Source organism: Trachypithecus francoisi, unplaced genomic scaffold (genome assembly GCF_009764315.1).
Source record: "Trachypithecus francoisi isolate TF-2019V2 unplaced genomic scaffold, Tfra_2.0 Contig01579, whole genome shotgun sequence".
Lineage (NCBI taxonomy): Eukaryota > Metazoa > Chordata > Mammalia > Primates > Cercopithecidae > Trachypithecus > Trachypithecus francoisi.
The window spans coordinates 7174856-7195694 of record NW_022681442.1 but is presented as its reverse complement, the minus strand read 5'-3'; the positions used below and the strand labels follow the sequence as shown (position 1 = coordinate 7195694).

The 20839-nt window shown below is 48.7% G+C and overlaps 1 long non-coding RNA gene across 1 annotated transcript in view; it reads right to left on the bottom strand.

The window, feature by feature from the left end:
- Window positions 1–14290: 14290 nt before the first annotated feature.
- LOC117064262 overlaps window positions 14291–20839 on the bottom strand; it is a 52283-nt gene continuing 45734 nt past the window's right edge. The window contains exons 2-4 of the long non-coding RNA XR_004429340.1: window positions 16044–16200; window positions 15235–15475; window positions 14291–14635 (exon numbers count right to left, since the gene is read on the bottom strand). This is a non-coding gene — a long non-coding RNA (uncharacterized LOC117064262). The remainder of the gene's footprint in view (window positions 14636–15234; window positions 15476–16043; window positions 16201–20839) is intronic.

Genomic DNA, 20839 nt, shown 5'->3' with positions numbered 1-20839 from the left:
TCCTTCATCCCGGCTGAGGGAGCTGGCCTAGGTTACCAGCTGCCCAGACTTCCCCACGAGGCCATCATTCTTTCCACTGACCCAGGAACTGATGCAATAAATCTTGTGATTATTGATGGTTCCGCTACTCTGGGTGTGGGTTTCCTGGCCAGGGATTAAACATCTTATTCAAGATGATCTAACTACGTATGTTGAGAGACCGACAGATAGAAAAGACAGAGTAAGAAGAATGAAAGGCACATGCCACACAGTGGAGGTCCATGTCCCTGAACGATGGGCTTGTGGGTGATTTGGGTTGCAGAAAGCAAAAGGTTACGTGTTGTCAGGGCCCTGAAGCTGCCCCCACTGTGCAGGGCCGTTCAGTCCAGCTGCAGGGGTGGGAACAGGAAGGTGACTGTGAAACAGGGATGAGCCAGTCAGCTGAGGCCCCATCCTTCAGGGCATGGGAGAGGCCTTGGGCAGGAGGGGAGGAACACAAGGCAGAGGTGGGAGGCCATAGGAGGCATCCCTTTGCTAATCTAGCTGGGGTGTCAGCATTTGTGACCTGGCTGCCACCTCCCCTTGGTGACCACCACTCATGGCTCTGGCCCTACCTAGCCTACAAGAACTTACAGGGCTATAACTGTGTCGACAATCTCCCTTTCCTACACACATCTCAGAAGCTGGCATGGAGAAGGTGCTCAGAGAAGGCTGCTGAGTAGAATGATCACTGCTGTGTGCTAAGAAGGATCTGCCCTCAGAGGCCTCTGGTGCAAAGTCAGACAGTAAAGATTTTGGTGGGCTTAGAGGTAGACTCCATGGTGAGGTGTTTAAGAGCACACACTTCAGAGCAGGATGGCCTGGGTTCAAGTTCTAGCTGCATGCACACTGGCTGTGGACCTTGAGGAAGGCACTTAACCTCTGAGCCTCAGCTGCTTCATCTGTCAAATGCGAATAATGGCCAGCCACGGTGGTTCGCGCCTGTAATCCCAGCACTTTGGGAGAATGAGGCGGGCGGATCACTCGAGCTCAGGAGTCTGAGACTAGCCTGGGCAACGTGGTAAAACCCCGTCTCTACAAAAAATACAAAATTAGCCAAGCTGATGGCACATAGCTGTAGTCCTAGCTACTCGGGGGGCTGAGGTGGGAGAATGGCTTGAGCCCAGGAGGTAGAGGTTGCAGTGAGCCGAGAGTGTGCCACTGTACACCAGCCTAGGTGACAGAGCCAGACCCTATCTCATAAAAAAAAAGGGGGGGAATAATTATGAAACCCACATCAGAGAGTTGTTTTGAGGATTAAGAGATTGATCTTACATAAAATGCACTGAAAGTGCCCTTTTTTGTGTGGGCACATAGTCTGCTATCATACAGGCCACTGCGCCATCTCACCTGCTGTCACCCCTCCTGAAACCTCCTTTGTTTAAAGAAAAAAAAATGGGCTGGGTGCAGTGGCTCACGCCTGTAATCCCAACACTTTGGCAGGCTGACGCAGGCCAATCACTTGAGTCCAGGAATTTGAGACCAGCCTGGGCGACATGGTGAGACTCCCGTCTCTACAAAAAATACAAAAATTAGCCGGGCGTGGTGGTGTGCACCTATGGTCCTAGCTACTTGGGAGGCTGAGGCAGGAGGACTACTCGAACTCAGGAGATGGAGGCCACAGTAAGCTGTGGTATTACCACTGCACTCCAGCCTGGGCGATGAAGTGAGACCCTGTCTCAAAAAACAAAAAGAAAAAATATGCTTATATAGCTGAGGGTCCAATAATGCCTAGGCAAAAGGAGATTTGTCGTGTAACATCTCAAGGTGTCAGAGAAAATGTCATGGACCCGAGGGAGTGGGAGCTCCATGGAGGGAGCACAGGGACCCCACTGAGACAGGCTACCTGTCCTCCATTCTTTCAGCAAACAGTGGGGAGTTCACACAAGGCCAGGCCCCAGGTGGGATACAGCAATGGCTTTGACCAGGTTCTTGCCGCAGGCAGCTCACAGCCTGGTGGGCACAGGGTATTGGAACCAGTCATCCCTGCTCAGCTCCAGGGCCTGTGATGAGGCCCAAGAAGGGCCCCAGGGTCCAGGCCAGGGCCCAGCCAGGGGGCTACTAAGCCTGCCCAGGGCTGGAATCACGTCCGGTATCTCAGAGGGCTTTAATTTAAGGCCACGCATTTAAAACATCAATGCTTTCTCTGCCAAGAGAGTGCCATCCAGGCCTAAGAAATCCCTCCAAACCTGGAATTCTAAGCAGCAGATAAACAGGAGGTATCGTGTTTCTTTGAAAATACATTGAAATGTTTTCTGAGAAAAGACACTTATCCATGCCCAGAAATCCTGCACCATCTTTCCTGCCTCCCGCAGGCCACTGGGAGTTGGGGTTTGCATCCTCTCGGCTCCCTGCTCAGGGCATCCGGCTGGTCCCGCGGGATTTATCATGTTTAACAAATTCTTCAGCAGTGCTTCGTGAGTGCAGGACTCTGTGCCAAGAGCTTTTCAATAGTAATGCGTCTGCTCCCAAGACAACCCTGGGGGTGCAGGCCCCATGCCCACCCTCTTTTGCTGGTGAGGAAACTGAGGCATAGAGGAGTGAAGTGACTTGCCCAAGGCTAAGGTGGGACCCACCCTAACCCTTCTCTCCAAAGGGGCCCGGCTACTGAATGACAGCAAAGGGGGGTTTGGCCAAGTCGTGGACAAGCCAGAAGGGCCAAGTCCATGTCCATCTGCAGAGCGTCGTGAGAGGCATCTGGCGCCTGCCCCTCCCATCTGTGATCCATAGTCTGTCTAGGGAGATAAGAGCAGGCTCACAGCCTCCCTCGAGGGCATGGAGGGAAGACTGGGCAGGCCAGGAAAATGGGTCCTGCTGTCCTGGCAGTGAGAAGTTCTAGGGTTGAGAGGGAATGATTAGCAAGAGAAGCACCCCTGCCCCGCCACCTTAGTGTGCCCGAGTTAGCAGACACAAATACAGGGTGCCCAGTTACATCTGCATTTCAGAGAAGCAAATCCACTTTAATATAAGTATGTTACATGCAATAGTTGGAATATACTTATACCAACAAAGCATTCAAAGTTTGCCTGAAATGCGCATGTGGCCAGGCAGTCTCCATTTTATCTGGCAACCCCACCCCTGCGCCCCCACTGCTCCCGGAGCGCTGTTGGGAGTTCAGGGAAGGATCTGGTGTCCGGACCCACCCCTCTTCCCATACTAGGTCCTAATGACAGAATCTAAACCCACAGAAGGAGCCCAGCAGGGATCAAAGGTGGCTTTGTTCACGATGTCATCAGATTGGAGGACATGGCCCAGATGTGGAGCCCACTGACCTGGGCACATGGTGGCTCCTCCATCCCCCATTGTTTATAAATCCCTCAATATCTGGGTGTGTTTCTTTTCCTACAACTTGGGCAATAATAATAAACCACCCCCTACCTTCCCCCGGAAAGAACTGCCAGGAGGACCAACTCCCACGTTACGCATAGACGTGCTCTATTAAAAGTAAAGTGCTCCCACGTCCTACCAAATTTTAATTTGTGAATATAATTTTAATAATAATAAAGGAAGAGGTTGAATTCATTGCATGACTCTGAGGCCTTCTGGCGTTCTCAGCAAGCCTGGTTTTCTGTGTGTACACAGAGTTAATGCCAACACTGCTCTGGAGGTGCTTAAAAAAAGAGAGAGATCCCGCAGTAAATTTGATTTAGGTGTCTAATTCCATTTGAAATGACTTCAGCAATAAATAAACCCCTCTCTTTGATTTTTTTAAATCAGCACATTTCAGTGGCAAAGTGACATCTTGGAAGCAGCGGTCCTCTCCACCCTGCTTGGCTGGCACAGGTGGGCCCACAGCGCAGGGACACTAAGGCTGGCCCGGTGCCTGGCAGTCATGCCTCTGCAAGTACAGAGAATATCCACTGCCAAGCACTTAGATCCCTGGCTCGGCGGGGCAGTCAATCTCACCTCCATGGATCTGCCCCACCCTGTTCACCTGTGGATCATGCAGGCGTCCAAGGTGGTTCTGAGTGTCCTATTTGTGAATCTACAGGGAGTGTCCTGTTGGACATTAATGAGTGACAGAGAGGCTTTGGGAGGCAGACAGGAGTCCGGGACTGGAATTTGGGCAATAGATCCTGCCCTTTGACCTACAACAGTTGCCCAGGGGCACTTCCTGGGGCCCAGGAGCACTGCTGGGTCTCAAGGGCATGGCCAAGCATTCATCTCCAAAATCCACCTGCTATGGAGCCACTTGCTAATCAGGAGATGCAGGTGAGTTCTGAGCCCCTGGAGCTCCACTTCCTCACCTGTGTAGTGGAGATAGGAGAGGCGGCCCACCTAAGGCTGTTTCCAGGACGCTCTTTCTCCATGTATCATCTACCCTCATGTAGGGTGGGCAGCACAGCCTGACAACTGCAAGCCCAATGCAGCAAACAGGAAGGGCTTCTGACCAGCGATCGGGGCAGCCTCAGGAGCTCAGAGAAGCTACACACGTATGCATGCACACACACACATGCACGCGCACACACAGACACACGCTGACATCCACTGAGTCACAGACACACACAGACTCCCATGCCCCGCGGGCAGAGCAGGCTGCTTGCTGCTTGGATGTGGCCACCGAGCAGGTGCATCCAGCTCCACCATCGACAGTTCATGTGGACTCTTGTTCTGTCCCAGTCACCACCCCACATTGAGCTGCAGGGATCAGGGGAGGATTTCACCTTTCACCTTTCACAACACTTGATCATAGAACAAAGCTGAGCGTCTAACCGTTTAGGTTTCAGGCCTCTTCAAAACATCCCTGGGTCAAATGGCTGCAGGGAAACAGGCCCTGCAATGCTAAGTGTCTGCTCCTGGATTGGGAAACAGCCCCCGGGCTGTCTCTTCACCTGGAAAAGTTCCCAAAGGCCCCCAGGCTGGCCCTTACACACAACCAGCAACCAGAGGCCTCTCCTGCCCTGGAGCTGATAAGGTCCCCACCACTAGGAACCATGGAAAGGCCACAGGAGCAGACGCTGCTCTTCGACTCCCTGAGGTGACAGCCCTGAGTCCCCATAGTGGGCTCCACTCTGTAAAGCTGCCGCTGGGTATCCCATGCAAGGCATCCCATGCCAGTTCCCAGTCAGCCCCTGTGGCCTGTGGCCCCAGCACCTCCCTGTAAATCGGACACGCAGCTTCCAAGGCCTGCCCAGGGCTCTCAGTCAGTGGGCACAGGGGGGCAAGGCCCTGGCACATGGAGGTTTAACAAGCTCCCAGGTCGCTCTTAACACCAGGTGGGGCCTGAGGGCTACATTTCTGATTTGCATTTCTTTTTTTTTTTTTTTTTTTTTTTTTTTTTTGAGGCGGAGTCTCGCTCTGTCGCCCAGGCTGGAGTGCAGTGGCCGGATCTCAGCTCACTGCAAGCTCCGCCTCCCGGGTTTACGCCATTCTCCTGCCTCAGCCTCCCGAGTAGCTGGGACTACAGGCGCCCGCCACCTCTCCCGGCTAGTTTTTGTATTTTTAGTAGAGACGGGGTTTCACTGTATTAGCCAGGAGGGTCTCGATCTCCTGACCTCATGATCCGCCCGTCTCGGCCTCCCAAAGTGCTGGGATTACAGGCTTGAGCCACCGCGCCCGGCATGAGGGCTACATTTCTAATGAGGCCCAGGTGATGCTGAGCTGGCTGGGCTGCGGGCCACATTTTAATGGGCGACGGCTGCAAGCTGTAAGGGACTTTGAAGAGGGACCCGGAGTGCCTCCATCTGTCTAAATGGTTTGGGGAAGGACGTGGACCTTGGTCACCACTGAGCTCCTCTACCCCCTCCCTGGAAACCTCTAGCCAGCATTCCATGGGCCTCTCCACTCCAACAGGTGCAAAGACAGCTAGAAACATGGGGAGCACCCCCCTCTGCCTTACCCCTGCATCTAGCCGGCCACCAAGTCCCAGGGCTCATCTGTTTGGGTAACTATTCCTGTACAAAAGATACCCCGAAACTTCACAGCATAAAACAGCTATTTTGTTGTGTTCTCGGGTTGGATTCTGTAAGCCGGGAATCCAGGCAGGGCCCCACAGAGACAGCCTGTGTCTGCTCCACAGTATCTGGGCTCTTAGCTGAGAGGACTCAAGGACCAGGGTTTAGAATCATTGGAGGCGTCTTCCCTGACCTGTCTGACAGAAGATACTGTCAGCTGGGACCTCAGTGGGGACTGTCAGAACACAGCACATACACAGGCCCTTTTGTGTGGCCAGGGCTTCCTCCCAGCATGGCAGCCTCAGGGCAGTCAGATTTCTTTAGATGGATGTTCAGGCTCCAAGGGTGAAAGTCCCACGAGAACCAGGGCCTAGCCTCAGAAGTTATGTGCCATCACTTCCACTGCCTCTGTCACCTAGAAATTCAGCCCAAATCGAAGAGGAGGAGACATGAACACCACCTCTCCATGGGAGGAGTGTCAAAGAATTTGCAGACGTGTTTGGAAATCAGTCACCCTCTCAGGGGTGTCTCCCACGTGCACGCTCTCCCTTTGCCTCCTGACCTCTGGCTTGGTTCAGGGCCTCCCTATCTCCCATCTGGGCCTTTGAACAAGCCCCCTGTTGGTCTCCCTACCTCCAGCCCTGTACTTCAGAGCCACCCATCACCAACAGAGATGTCCATGACACAAACAGGTCTAGTAGCTTCCTACTTGGACACTTCCAGCCTTTCACCATAGAAGTAGGAAGCAGCCAAGCTGTCTGACTTGCAGCATTCATTTATCCTGACCCCTGCCTCTTTTAGTGGACTGCATACAGCCTAAGCATGAGAAATTAAACTCTAAGAACTGCTAGTATCAGCTGGGTGTGGTGGCTCACGCCTGTAATCCCAGCACTTTGGGAGGCCAAAGCAGACAGATCGCTTGAGGTCAGGAGTTCGCGCCCAGCCTGGACAATATGATGAAACCCTGTCTCTACTAAAAATACAAAAGTTAGCAGGGCGTCATGGCTACGCCTGTAATCCCAGGTACTTGGGAGGCTGAGGCACGAGAACTTGGGAGGCGGAATTTGCAGTGAGCCGAGACTGTGCCACTACACTTCACCTGGGTAACAGAGCAAGACTGTCTCAAAAAACAAAACAAAACAAACAAAACAAACAAAAAGCTGGTACAGACCAATGATTCACAGAGCCCAGCACAGAAAACCACGTGGGGATGTTTCAAAGCACCTCTTTTCCCCAGAGCCCCACTTCAAACTTGTTAAATCAGAGTCTGCAGGCGTGAGGCCAAGACAATGGCATGGCCCCTTTATGAAGTCTACCCAGATGATCCTACTGTGCAGTCGGGGGGAGAAACGCAGGGGTGGAGTCAAGCTCTCATATTTTTATATGATATTATGGAGCATGACTCAAAGCCTTCATCTAATTTCTAGTTTATGAAAGATAATCTTTATCCCAGAAGTGAACAAGGTCACAAATCTGTTGGGTTTTTATAGAACACATATCGCAAGCCACTTTCCAATTCTAAAACTAATAAGTGAATGCAAAAGATTAATAATTTAAATATCAATTTCATGCACATAGTAGATGCTCAATAAATATTCATTAACTCAGTTAATCAGCCAATCGATTGATTGGCTACAGCTACCCAACATACTTCTGCATCTCCCCCAGTAACTATGAGTTCCCTGAGGGCAGGTATGGGGACCCCAGCTCCCCTGCAAAGGACATTTGATGAATGAAGCAATGCCTTGATGTGCAAAGCAAATGACCCTGAAGGCTCATGGCTATCTCTGTATTTTCTAGGTGCACAATGGGTTTCTAGTTGAACAGAAAAATGCTAGTACGTAACGAATGAATCCATCCATTGTTGGAAGGATGATGATGTTATGATTTAATTATAGAAAAGATCCTTATTAGTCAGCTTGCCCAGGTTACTGTGCTTCTTTTGGAGGCTTTTCAACTGAACATCAACCCAGAAGCTCATGGCTAGCTCCCAGCCATACATGGACTGGCATGCCAGGTACCCAGTGCTGCTCTGTGCACTGGCACCCAAGAAGCAGGCCTCAGCCTTGCCTAAGCAGCCCTCACAGGGCACATGGCCTCTGCCCAGTGACCAGTGGAGAGTGGAAGGTGGAACCATGGCCTATGCATCACCCCTATCTTGTGATCTCAGCTGCTTTGGCCTCTTGGTTGCAAGAGCTGCAGCTCAGTGATAACGAACAAAGGCTCTGGGGTCAGACAGGCCAGGAGTCTAGAGCCTGGTACACCATGAGCTGTGTGACTAGGGCAAATCACTGCACCTCTCTGAGCCCCAATTAAGATGATGTTAACAGCAGTTTCTTCCCTGAAAGTCATTATGAGATGAGAATGAAATGATGCCTGTGGAGTCCTAATACCAGGCCTGGCACAGAAAAAGGGCTCAGGATGTGGCAGGTGATGGCGCAGAGATCAAGCCTCAGGACCCTGGGCTGCCACTTAGTGACTGTGCCACCTGGAGCAAGTCACTTACCTTGTTAGGCCGGGTTTTTGCATCTGTGGAACAGAACCAATAACAGCGCCCATCATAAGATCACGGTGATGAGTCAGTGCTGAGAAGGACCAGTCATGGTGTTCACTGTGGCTGTTACTATTGCCTTTGCAGGATCAGGGTTGATAATGGCTGCCTTTTATTATTAATATAATCCCCAGAAGCTGACTCTTCTCCCAGCAAGTGTGCGGTCATGGTTCATGTGCTGACAACATTCCAGAGACTTGGAAACAGTTCTCCTCCCACCAGCACCGGCCCCACCAGAACCTGCTGCAACTGTTTTTCTAATCAATGGAAATGTGCACGGTCCAAGGGAGGCAGGGCAGAGAGGGAGCAGGCATATCCCAGGCCTGCATCCGCCCAGGCATAACCAAGGCGCCAGCCTCCTGCCACCCACCAAGGCCAGAGGGAGGAACAAATTCAGGTCCCCATGTGGGATGATGGCCCCCTCCCCACATAGCCTGAACCAACTCAGCAACTGATTTCTCAGCCATGGATTTCTAGGTGAGCAATGGATTAAGACTTTTCTGGTCCAAAAGCTTGAAATTCGCCTCATTTCCCGAAACCCCAGAGGGGAGCAAGTCGGTGTGTAGCCTTCCAAAACAAATGAGTCTGCTTCTAGAACCATCCCAGCCACCACCTCTGCTGCTTCCTCCCTCTCTTCCCAGGACCCTGAAGCAATCTGTGGGCCCAGGGTATTTGAGCCAAAGAACAAGGTGCTAGGCCAGGGTGACACAGGCTGGGCCAGCTCCAGCCCTGGCTGGACACAAGATTCCTTCCCCACTGCACACACAAGTCCTGGTCCAGATGAGAAAAAGGAAGACAGAACATTCCTCTGGCAAAAAGTGCCGTAGTGGCATTCACAACCAACTCCTTGGCACTCAGGTGGTGCTGCCCTTGAACAAATATCTGAGAGCGGCCATCTCCCAGTACAGACAAGATCAGCTCTCATCCCGGGTCAGGACTGTGGATGCGTAGCTCTCCAGCAAATCACAAACTTCCTGACATAGCCAACTGGTCAGTCTTGGTCAAGCCCAAACTCCCCCCACCCCCAGGCAGCCGTGTGGCATTCTGAAAGGGGGGAAACTGACCCAATAGGCCCACAGACAGTTGTTGTTGTTTTTTAAATAAATAGAAATGGACTTTTCTGGGCTTAAAGCTTGAAACTCACCAGATCCAGACAATGAGACACCAAGCCCCTCCTTCATCATGATTCCCTGCTTAGCCCTCCTGAGTTCCTGTCTCCCATACATAGTTACATTTCTTCCCTGCTATATAAACCCCTTATTTTAGTCGGTTAGGGAGATGGATTTGAGACTGATCTCCCATCTCCTCAGGTGCAGCACCCGATTAAAGCCTTCTTCCTTGGCCTTAATCATTGTCTCTGTGATTGGCTTCCTGTGTGATGAGCGGCAGAACCTAGACCAAACCCCTGGTGTTTCAGTAACAGACCTTGTCTGAAGACCTGGGAGCCACCTAGGTGAGCCCTGGCTGGCTGAGTCTTCAGACAACGTTGAACCTCTCTCTGCCTGAGATGAAGATAAGTAACCGATGCTGTTCACTGACCTCACTGCAAGGTACTGCAAGGTGCTGCGAGACAAAAATGTGCACACGCTCTGCAAATCCAAGTCCTCGTCAGGATTAGTGACCATTCAGAGCCCTCCCTCTGGTCCCAGGAGAGCCCCTGGCAGAGGACGGTAAACTTGAACCCCCTGGGGCCCTCAGGAGCAGGAACTCAAAGCAGCCCTCTGAAAATCTGAAATTTCTGCAGCATCTCTTGTTTGATCTTCAAAGCTCATACAGGCTTTATGTTTCACTCATAATCCATTCATTTATTTTCTTACTAAGAGGATATTGTAAATTAGCTACCATCACTGATGCATCTGGTCAGTGAGGCCCCAGCAAGTTGTGACATGCACACTTGGTGGCTGTCCCAGACACCAGCTCTCACTGCAGTTTGAGCGGCATGATGGCTATGGAGACCCTCACAGTTCCTTCCAGGAAGGGTTCAAATGGCCAACGTGAGCCCCATTATTATAGGACCTGGCTGGTCTCTGTGTAGCCGAGATCATCCAGTAAATCCTTGTCTACATTTGGGTTCCCCCAGAAGCAGAGCCTCAGACAAGGACTTGGTGCAGGTGATTTGGGGTGAGGGGAAGGTGAGCCCAGGAAGCAGGAGGGAGGGAGTGAAAGAGTAAGAAAAGGAAAGAGGAAAGCCAATACCCAAAGGCTTCGGTGAAGCTGCCGCTGTGGGTCACGGGGACCTGGTTCCTCTGGAAGGGACATACAGAACACCCCTGAGATTGCCCCACTCCATCCAATGCGAGTCAGAGCCAGCTCCTGCAGTCAGTGCTGGCAGATTCCCGGGGGATGAGCTCACCCACACTCCCAGACTGGGCTGGCACCTGGCAAAGTGGGCTCCCTGGGGCCCCGGAGCACAAAGTGAAAAGATGCCCTGTGCTCCTGGAGTGGGGATATTGTCAGGCTGCAAAGGTCTGGGCACAAACAGAACCTTCCAGTCAGAGCTAGCTTCAGTCACATTGGTCCAGGCCTGACTGCTCCTACAATCCTCAACCCTCTGGGAGGCCTAGAGCTTGAGTCTTTCCTCATAGCAGAGTTCACCTTGGGCTGAAACAGAAGCACACTCTAACTGTGGGAGGGAAGCTTTCTAAGTCCTATTACCCACTCAGCCTCGATCCAGCACCTCCATGGATGGTGCTCCCTTGATAACTCAGGCTCATCATGGATATGGCCACTGCCCAGAGATGAGAGGTGCACCCCGGAACCCATCAAGGCCAGGGCTGTTGGACCCACACTAGGGAACCCCCCAAATACCCTGTTCCTGCATTGTGTGGCTGTTCTGATACCTGTGGTATCCTGCTGGTGGCATATGACCTTTCTAGAAAACAATTTGAGACCATATCTCAAAAACTTTTAGAATGGGCAGAACATTTTCCACAATAATATATAGATATCCAAAGAGCTGTCATCCCAAGGAAACACCTATAAATGTCAGTGTCACCTCGTTGTTTATAATAGCAAAGAACAAAGAATTTAAATGTGAAAGAAAGGGGGTTGATAAATAATTTCTGGCTAAGTGACACAGTGGACTGTTATACACAGAGTGTGACCTGAAGTTGTACATCCTGGTTTCATAAATCTATCCAAATATACGCTTTAAAATCCTAAAATAAAATACACCAAAACTCCAAATGCAGTAACCCCTCGGTGGTGAGATTAGTCATTTGAATTGTCTTCTTCATACTTGTCTGTATTTTCCAAATTTTCTGTAAGCATGTGTGTCTTTTATCATCAGAGCCAAGGCTTCTTGCAATGACATGAGGGCCACCCTCTCAGACACTGGGCCCACTAGGACCGGAGGCCCCTCTGCACTCACAGCTAAGGCCATTCCTGGACATGAGAAATCGTGATCCTGGGACCTGCCCACCTCCCAGGGTTCACTGGGCTCCCCTCCCATACAACCCAGTCTCGTGAGGAGTCGGGAGCTGTCTCTGGCAGGTGATCCCCATTGTCCCATCCTGAACAGAGCCAGCTGGCATTTTGGCAAAACGTTCTAAACAGTTTCTGACCCAGAGGAACCTGGAAACTTCAGCCTCTTGGCCCAGCCTTGAAAACAGCTTTGCCAGGCTCATCCTGGTACAGGGCCCGGGAGATGATCAAGCCCATTGTCCAGGACAGAAAACTGAGGCCACCCAGAACTGTGCCGCATCTGGCCATCCCCTGGTGATCCCATTAAGCCTAAGTCCCAGCCTGACTGAGAGCCCCTCATGGGCTGATCTGTGAGGTTACTGGAAAGAGGAGGCAGGCCTCAGGTTCAGGAGGGCTCCACATCCTTACATCCTACTCTCCATGCCCAAGACTAAGATGTGTCCCAGTAAGAGCAGGGATAGTCTACCACAACATGGCCAAGGTACCCTTCGGGGTGGCCAGGAAAAGTCCAAGAGGGCAAGAGTGCCCTCCCTGCCTGTACAGTGCCTCCTCCTTCAAGAGCTTAGGTTTGGGAGCCAGATAGTCCTGGGTTCAGATTCTAGCTTGAGGCCTTGGCTTGGCCATTCATGTCTCTGTCTGGGAGGAGCTTTCAGGAAATTACCAGCTCCCTGGTTTGAACCCTAGTAGCCATCACCAGGTGAGCACCTCAGAGAGCTGTGGGCAGCCTACCTGCTATCAAAGGCAGTCTCTACCACGGCAAGGGGAGCGTCACGGCCCTCCCCTATAGGCTGCAGCCTGGTCTCTGCCTCCTCTCGTGGAACCCCACCTCCCACTGGGGTAGGGAGCCACTCAGCAGGGAGCCCATGCCACAAATATGGGGCCCTGAGAAGGAAGCAACTTTGTCATCCCCTTCCACCACCCCCAAAAGCAGGAGTTGATTCCAGATGTGGCCTGCCAGGGGGCCACAGCTGGCAGGGACCTCAATGTCATCCAGTCCAGTAGTATTATGTTACTTAGGTGTTAAGATATCACATTTCTTAGCTCACCCTAAATCAACGTAAACCTGTCTAGGAGCCCCCATTCAACAAGATGGTTAAGTAACACAATGCCTTTGTGTTGGGTGATCCCTCCGGTGTCAAAGACCTCCAGGAGATTCAAGGATGGGGTCTTGCATCATCAAGCCCCAGCAGTCCTCTCTAAGGGCTTGCCAACAGCTCTGGGAGTTCAGCCCTTGGATCCAACCCAGATGATCCTACCCAGATGATCCAACCCAGGTGATCCTATGAAGGTGGATGGCTCTGCTATCTTTGTGCCAAGCTTGGGAACAGATATTCTAGTGAACCAGGAGCCTGGGCACCTGCAATCCCTCTCTCTGTGTGTCCCTGACATCCATGTCCTTCCAAAACCCTTCCCTCACCATGGCCCCTCCAGGGGATGTGTGTGAGTAGGGCCCAGATTCCTGCCCCTTCTAGAACCACAAAACCCTGACCCTTGCCAGCCCAGCCCACATGCCTCCTTCATGTTAGTTCACATCCCTGCTTAGAGGCCTGCCACTATGAGATAAGCAAGCCCGACAGCTCCTGGCTACCTGGCTTTTGAAGCAAATGCCTGGGTAAGGTCTGTGTTCTCTGTGTCCCACATCTTCTCCAAAGAAAGGGGGTTGATAAATAATTCCCGGCTAAGTTACACAGTGGATTGTTATATGTAGAGTGTGGTCTGACCTCTAAAAGCTGTCAGCAAACTCATGCTGCACTCATAAAGGCTTGGCTACCTCGTACGTCTGAGGGAAGGAAAATACAAGGATGCAAAGAAAATGGCATCTTGATAATTATCCTGTCTCTGAAGTGCATGGAAAACGGTCTGGAAGGATGTACACCCAACAGGGAGGGGCCAAGGAGGGCTGCAGGGAAGCAAAGGAGACTTTATCACCACTTCGAAAAACTGAACAGTTGGGACGTTTTATTACTCATCATGTATTATTCTCATTATTCTTTTTTTCCCCCCTTTTTTTGGCTAGTTCTGGCTAAATAACAGAAAACAAAGTAATTTGTTATTTACCAAGCATTAGTTATGTGCCAGGTGACCAAAGCAAATGTGGAATCTTGTATTTACAGTTATGATGTAAATTAAACAATGAGCTGCAGTTGGCCAGGCAAAGAGCAATGGAAGTGAACAGTGTCACAGGCAGAAGGAGGAATATCAGCTGGTCCTGGGTGGGAAAGAGCTTAGCAGATTGGAAGAACAAAAATAGGCCAGTGTGGCTAGAGCACAGTGACTCAAGGAGCAGAGACAGAGAGGAGAGTGGAGAGAAGCCTTGAGGCAGATCACATGGAAAGTTAAGGAAGGTAGTGTTCAGGGAGTTTGTGTTTCATTTGACGGTGCTGGGAACCATCAAAGGCTTTTAAGCAGGGAGCAACATGATCAGATTTACATTTTTAGTGGATAACTCTATCTTCTTGCTGTGTGGAGAATGTTGGAGGGCAAGACAGGAAGTGTTATCAGTTAAAGGATGCCAAGAAGAGGAATCTCATGATCCATGATTTTAAAAGAAAAATAAATAAAATGAATGGCCCTGTTTCTTACCAGGAGGAGCCTGACATCCAAGAAGAAAAGAATTAGTTGTATTACTCCAGCAGGCAGGACAGAGAGAAGTTGGTGGCTGAGGCTGTGGGTCCATGGTGATTGTGCTGCTTGCCAGTCAAGTGATGTGGGCAGGTTGTTCAACCTTTCAAAGCACTGGTTTCTTCCTCTGAAAAGTAGAAGGTAGTTATATCTATCTCCCAAGATTGCCAAGAATATGAATGAGCTACTGCATGTGTCATACATCATGCTTAGCTCAGCAATGTTACTTTATAATCATCATCGTCATCACCATTAACGTCTTCATCATCATCACCATTATCACCACCACCACCATCATTACCACTACCAACATCATCTTCAACACCATCATTCATCATCGTTGCCACCACCATCATCACCACTATCATCATAATCATCATCACCATCACAATCATCATCACCATCATCACCAGCACCACCATCATCACCACCACCATCATCATTACCACTACCATCATCATGATCTTCATCACCATCATTTATCATCATTGCCACCACCATCATCACCACCACCATCTTCATTATCAGCATCATTATCACCACCACCACCACCAACATCATAATCATCATCACCGCCACCATCATCATTACCACTACCATCATCTTCTTCAACACCATCATCCTCATCATCATCATTATCATTGCCACCACCATCATCTTCTCCATCATTGATCCTGCTCCTAGACTCCATCAAAGTCCAGAGTCCAGCATTCTACCCCAACTCACCTCTTAATAACTCTGGGATCTGAGTGGGCCTCATATCCTCAGTCTCTATGCCCTCTGTCAGGCTTTTCTCACAATTGTGGGGCTCCTTGTTCAAAGTGAAAATGTGGGACCTCTTCTTCAAAAAGCGGGAGAAAAGTGTCCTTGAAGTTACTAAAATATAGAGCTGTCTTCTTTCTTCCAGTCTCTCTCTCTCATCTTGTCGTGATACTTTTTATTTGTTATTTGATGCCTTGATGCCATTCTAAGTAAAGAAAAATTAAAATTTTTAATTACTAACATGAATTTTACCATTCATCATTACATTGCACAATACCAGTTTCAGATACAAATATAAGAACACTTAACTCATATGTGAAATCATCAAAATTATAATTTGTATTTGATATTTTGTACGTACAAGTATATTTTTGTCGTTGCTAGAACAGTAGAATTCTGCACAAAAAAAAAAAACTCTACTGTTTTCTGTTTTTACTTCACTCCTGGATAGAATCACATTCTACCAACACTCTCTGCCTTTGCCTTACTGATGGGTAAGGAAGAACTGAAGCAAAAAGGAACTGTGGCTGCTCCGTCTTCCCCTTTCCTTCTGTGTCATCACTTTCGGTGTCAGTGCTCGGCTAACACAGCGAAGAGACATGAGTAAGAAAAGGCATGACAGGTTTCCTTGGTCGTTTGTGTTTCTTCCAACATCGCTGCCCTTTTTCTGCATTCTAAGCAAGTTCTGGTTTGAATGGAAAGCGTGGCCTGTCAGGGCTGTCTATGCCCTTGCTCACTCAGCTGTGCATACAACACGCATCCCTTGTACTCACTTTGAGTCACACTTCCATGCATCATGGGTTCCCTGGAACACTCTGCTCACAGGGCATCAAGAATACACATGCTTATGAGGCAGCAAGGAACAGCAGGTGTGTCTACTGCATGAATCTCCAGCTCATGTGCCCACTCCATGGTCCCATTAGACTTCACCTGCAAAACACCAGTTCAAAGATAAAATTATTACAATTTCAAGATGATGGCAGAAGAGCATTAACCCAAGAAGCTCAGGGCCTGATCTCAGGGCCCTTTGCGATTGCACAGGCCTCAGGCCCATGAGGCTGGCCCTGGCTCTCCTGGAAAATGGGCACAGTTTCCAGCTTGTCCATCTCACAGGGTTATGGGAGGCCTATACACAAGCCAGCGGTAGAAACACTCTGCAAACAGTAACTGTGACTGTAACCATAACTGGACCAATATTCAGCTGCCACACTCCCCCGAGCCTGCAGAGCAAGCATGCCACACCAGGCACAGTGGGCTCCAGCCGCAGCCAACACCAATGGGAAGCTGGGCAGCGGTGAGCTGATTCGAATTCCAGATGAGTGTGAATGACACAAAATCCATTTTACTTGCAAATTCTGAACTGTGTGCAGGAAGCCAGCAAGCTCAGCATCACAACATGTTTCTCCGAGCAGCCATTGGGCCGTAAGACAGACGATCGCTGTTTGCAGTAAAGCTCTGTCGTGCTGGGCAGGTCAAGGCCAGCTCCCTCCTGCCAGGGCTCAGCAGAGGTGTGAGATCCCCTTGTAAAGCCTTGCCCGTGTCTGGGGAAGGTGTCAGGAATCGTCACACCTTCCCCATTTGGAAAGCGATTCTGCAACATGGGAATTCTGGGCTGTTCTGAGGCTCTGTCCAGCTCAACAGGCAAAACAGAAGGGGAAGCCCCCAAGATCCAGAGATCTGACTCTCTACCCACAGCCATGGAACCCAGGTCCATTGGTGATGCTGAGGGAGCCCCTGAGCCCCGGGTGAGCCTCCTCAACTCTAAAGTGGAAGCAAGAGTGTCACAAGGACACCACAAAGGCTTTCTGCCCATGACTGTTCTCACGCTCACATCCACCTAACATGTGGGCATCACAGCCCCACTTAACATCGCTGCACCTGAGGCTTTGCAAAGTTAAGTGACAAAAATTATGATTGTCCCAGCGGTACATGACAAAATTGAAGCTTTGAGAGGTTAAGCAGTTTGCCTGAGGTCACCAGCAGGGCCAAGGGCCACACCCAAGTCTGGGTAACACCTAGGTCCATGCTCCGACTCAAGGCACAAGAGCTAGGAAGAAATAAGCTCATGTGTGTGACAAGGCATCATGACCTTCACTGGAGCACAGTGTGGGTGGTACCGCTTGCCTAAACACAGAGGGCATCTCCTGGGCCACTGTCAGGGGAGAAAGGGGGTGGCACTAGGGGAGGAATTACAGCCTATCTGCCTCCAGAGCCCCTTGGAGCCTGGCCCAGAGTTGGAGAGGCATTTTTCCCTCCAACCTGCCCAGTTCTCCCCTACCCCTCCAAACGCACACATACACACACACACACGTACATTCTATATCTGTGATGGCCCTTCACCAGCTTTCCCCCTTCCTCTCCCTTCAGCCCACAAGTTTTCTCCATTCTCCCACCCAGCCTCCCTTAAACCCTTCTGCCCCTTTTCCTCACAATGCCACGGCCTGGCTGCAGAATCACCAGGGTCCTAATTCCGCACAGGTTTTATGCCCCCAGCTCTGAGCCCCAGACCCCCATCTCATGATGATGGGGCTCCCTGCAGCAGAGGGTGTGGTGTGGTGTGTGTGTGTGCATGTGTGCATGCGTGCGTGCATGCATGTGTGTGTACGTGTGTGTGAGTGCCTGGCAGGTGGGGCCCCACTGGCCTGCCTGTTCCTTGCCTGTTCACACCAGTATAAAACCAACCAGACAACAGGCCCTGCCCACATCAGAGAGCTCTCAGGACTCCCACTCTGAGCAGAAGGCTCTGGGGGAAACACTAGAATTTAGTAGGAATTCTAGGCGGGGGGAATGGAGAAAATGTGTAAAGTACATAAACAATAGAATAGCATTCCCAGGTGCCAAAGAAATCGACAAATGTTCAGGTTGTTAAGGCCTCCCAGATACCAAACTGCATCTGCCCTAAAGACGAAGAAACCCCTATCAACTCCAAATGTTCATCACTCCCCGCTTCACTCTCCATACATACGACAACCAAACCAGATAATGAAGGACACCAACCATGCAGAGGGTAAGAATAAACAAACAAAATGCAAAGAACAGGAAGGAACTTTTAAAAAGTTAGTGCTTTTAGAGAAAGTCAAGAAGGTATTGTGTCCCTAAAAAGAAAACAGGCTCTGCTTAAAATGGAGTAATTAGAAAGCAAGAAAGAATTCTCAGAAGTACAATTGCTAAAAGAAAAAGTTCATGGAAAAAGATATACAGTTGAAGAAATTTCTCAGAATATATATCAACAAAACAAAGAGAAAAATGCAAGAGAAAACACCTGAGATATATAAGTTCAATCTATGAAGTTCTATATTCATTTACTATGAATTACAGAAAAAATAAAATGGAGAAAATGTATACGTTATACAAATGAGAGTATAGCATCTCCCAAGTGCTGCAGGAATCTACACATCTTCTGGTTGACAGGACATTCTAGATACCAAGCAGAATAAATGAAGAAAGACCTGCCTCCAGATAAACTGTCATGAAAACTGGAACTCCAAGGACAAGGAGATTTGAAAAGCTTCCAGATGGGAAAAACAGATTATTGGCAAAGAAATTACAATCGTGTTGGAGTGTGACTTCTTATCAGCAACGTTGAAAACCAGACTAGAGGAATGATCCCAAGTTCTCATTAAAGAAATAAAACTCTAAACTTACAATTCTGTTTCTGAATAAAAACTATTAAATAAGTATAGGGCAAAATAACATTTTCAGGCATGATAATACTTAAAAATCTACATCCCGAATATTCTTTTTGAAAAATACTCTCAGGATATTCTCCAGCAAAATGAAGAAGGTATCTAAGTGAGAAAAAAGATATGGGAATTCTAAAAACAGGGTAGACTTACCCCAGGCGTCCAAAGAAAAACTTCTAGATAACAGAACTAGAAAAAAAAAAAATCTGTCCAGATCCTAACAAGGGGTAAGAGAACCCTGGGGGTGGTGGACTAGGGGCAGCAGTGGGGTGAGGAACCTTCAAGAAGAGAACATTTTCTCATTTTCTTTAACAAAAGGTAGGGTTGGAGACTAGATAATTTAAAGACATAATAGAAGTATATACTGTAGTTCTCTTGTCAAAAAGAAAAAAACATAGCAAGATCCCATCTTTAAAAAAGGTTTTAAATTAGCCAGACATGGTGATAGGCACCTGTTGTCCCAGCTAATGGGGAGGCTGAGGAAGGAGGATTACTTGAAACCAGGAGACAGAGGCTGCAGTGAGCTATAATAGTGCCATTGCATTCCAGCCTGAGCAACAGAGCAAGATCCCATCTCTTAAAAAAGAAAGAAAAGAAAAACAATTAAAAATTCCAGGAAGAAAAATAAAGTTCTATGCTATAATATTGTAAATTGCATTTAAAGGTTGACATTGAGGCTAAATAGTACTTGTTTTGCAATGAAAATAAAAATACAGCTTTTGGTAAAGCACAATGTCATGGTAAAAACAGTATTCTTACTAAATTTAAAAACCTATGAAGTGGAAATTTACTTGGAATTGGTGATGGTTCACATATAATTTATAATTGGTTCCAAATAGACTGTGATATCCTAACAATTTAAGTAAAAGCTGTAGTTGCCAACATTTACAAATTATATATATATATATATATGCTATAAAACAAAAATTTTGTGACAAAGCTGATAAAAGATGAAAAAAACCATGCTACAGCATGAGTTGTATGCTTTCTCTCTTTGCTGTCTGCCACATATCAGATTTTAGAAAAGTTTGAGCGTTTGAAGTCAATCTGAGTATCCTGTGACAATATTAAACTTTTTTGTAAATAAGTCCTCTAAATTTTGGATACAGGCTTTTCAAAAAATTGGAGATGCTTGATCAGATTATTCAACACATGATCTTTCAGTTTTTGAAGCTTTGAAAGAATTGCACTAATTGAAAACAAAGCCTACAAATGAAAAGACGTTGGAATTATCCCTTAAAAAAAAAAAAAAAAGGAGAACTCAGCACATTAAACAATTAGACCTCAACGTGGAAATTCTATAGTGATATTTCAGAATATCTTGACTTGTGACAAGACGCTTTTGATGGAGCTTCTATTTTAATTAGAAAGAAATATGTTGTTCCAGGAGGGCATGAAATTGAGAAGGCATACAACTTTGCAGCTTCCAAATTTAACGAAGCATTTGAAAGAATCACAAATAAATATGACTTAGTTGATGAATTTTGTCTTGTAAAAATATTTGCTGAAGAAAGTTACTCTGAAAGGAGGCAAAAAGACAGGATATGGTAAAATATTTAGGCTGAAAAAGTTTCACATTTTAAGGCCGGGCGCGGTGGCTCAAGCCTGTAATCCCAGCACTTTGGGAGGCCGAGACGGGCGGATCACGAGGTCAGGAGATCAAGACCATCCTGGCTAACACGGTGAAACCCCATCTCTACTAAAAATACAAAAACTAGCCGGGCGAGGTGGCGGGCGCCTGTAGTCCCAGCTACTCCGGAGGCTGAGGCAGGAGAATGGCGTAAACCCGGGAGGCGGAGCTTGCAGTGAGCTGAGATCCGGCCGCTGCACTCCAGCCTGGGCGACAGAGCAAGGCTCCGTCTCAAAAAAAAAAAAAAAAAAGTTTC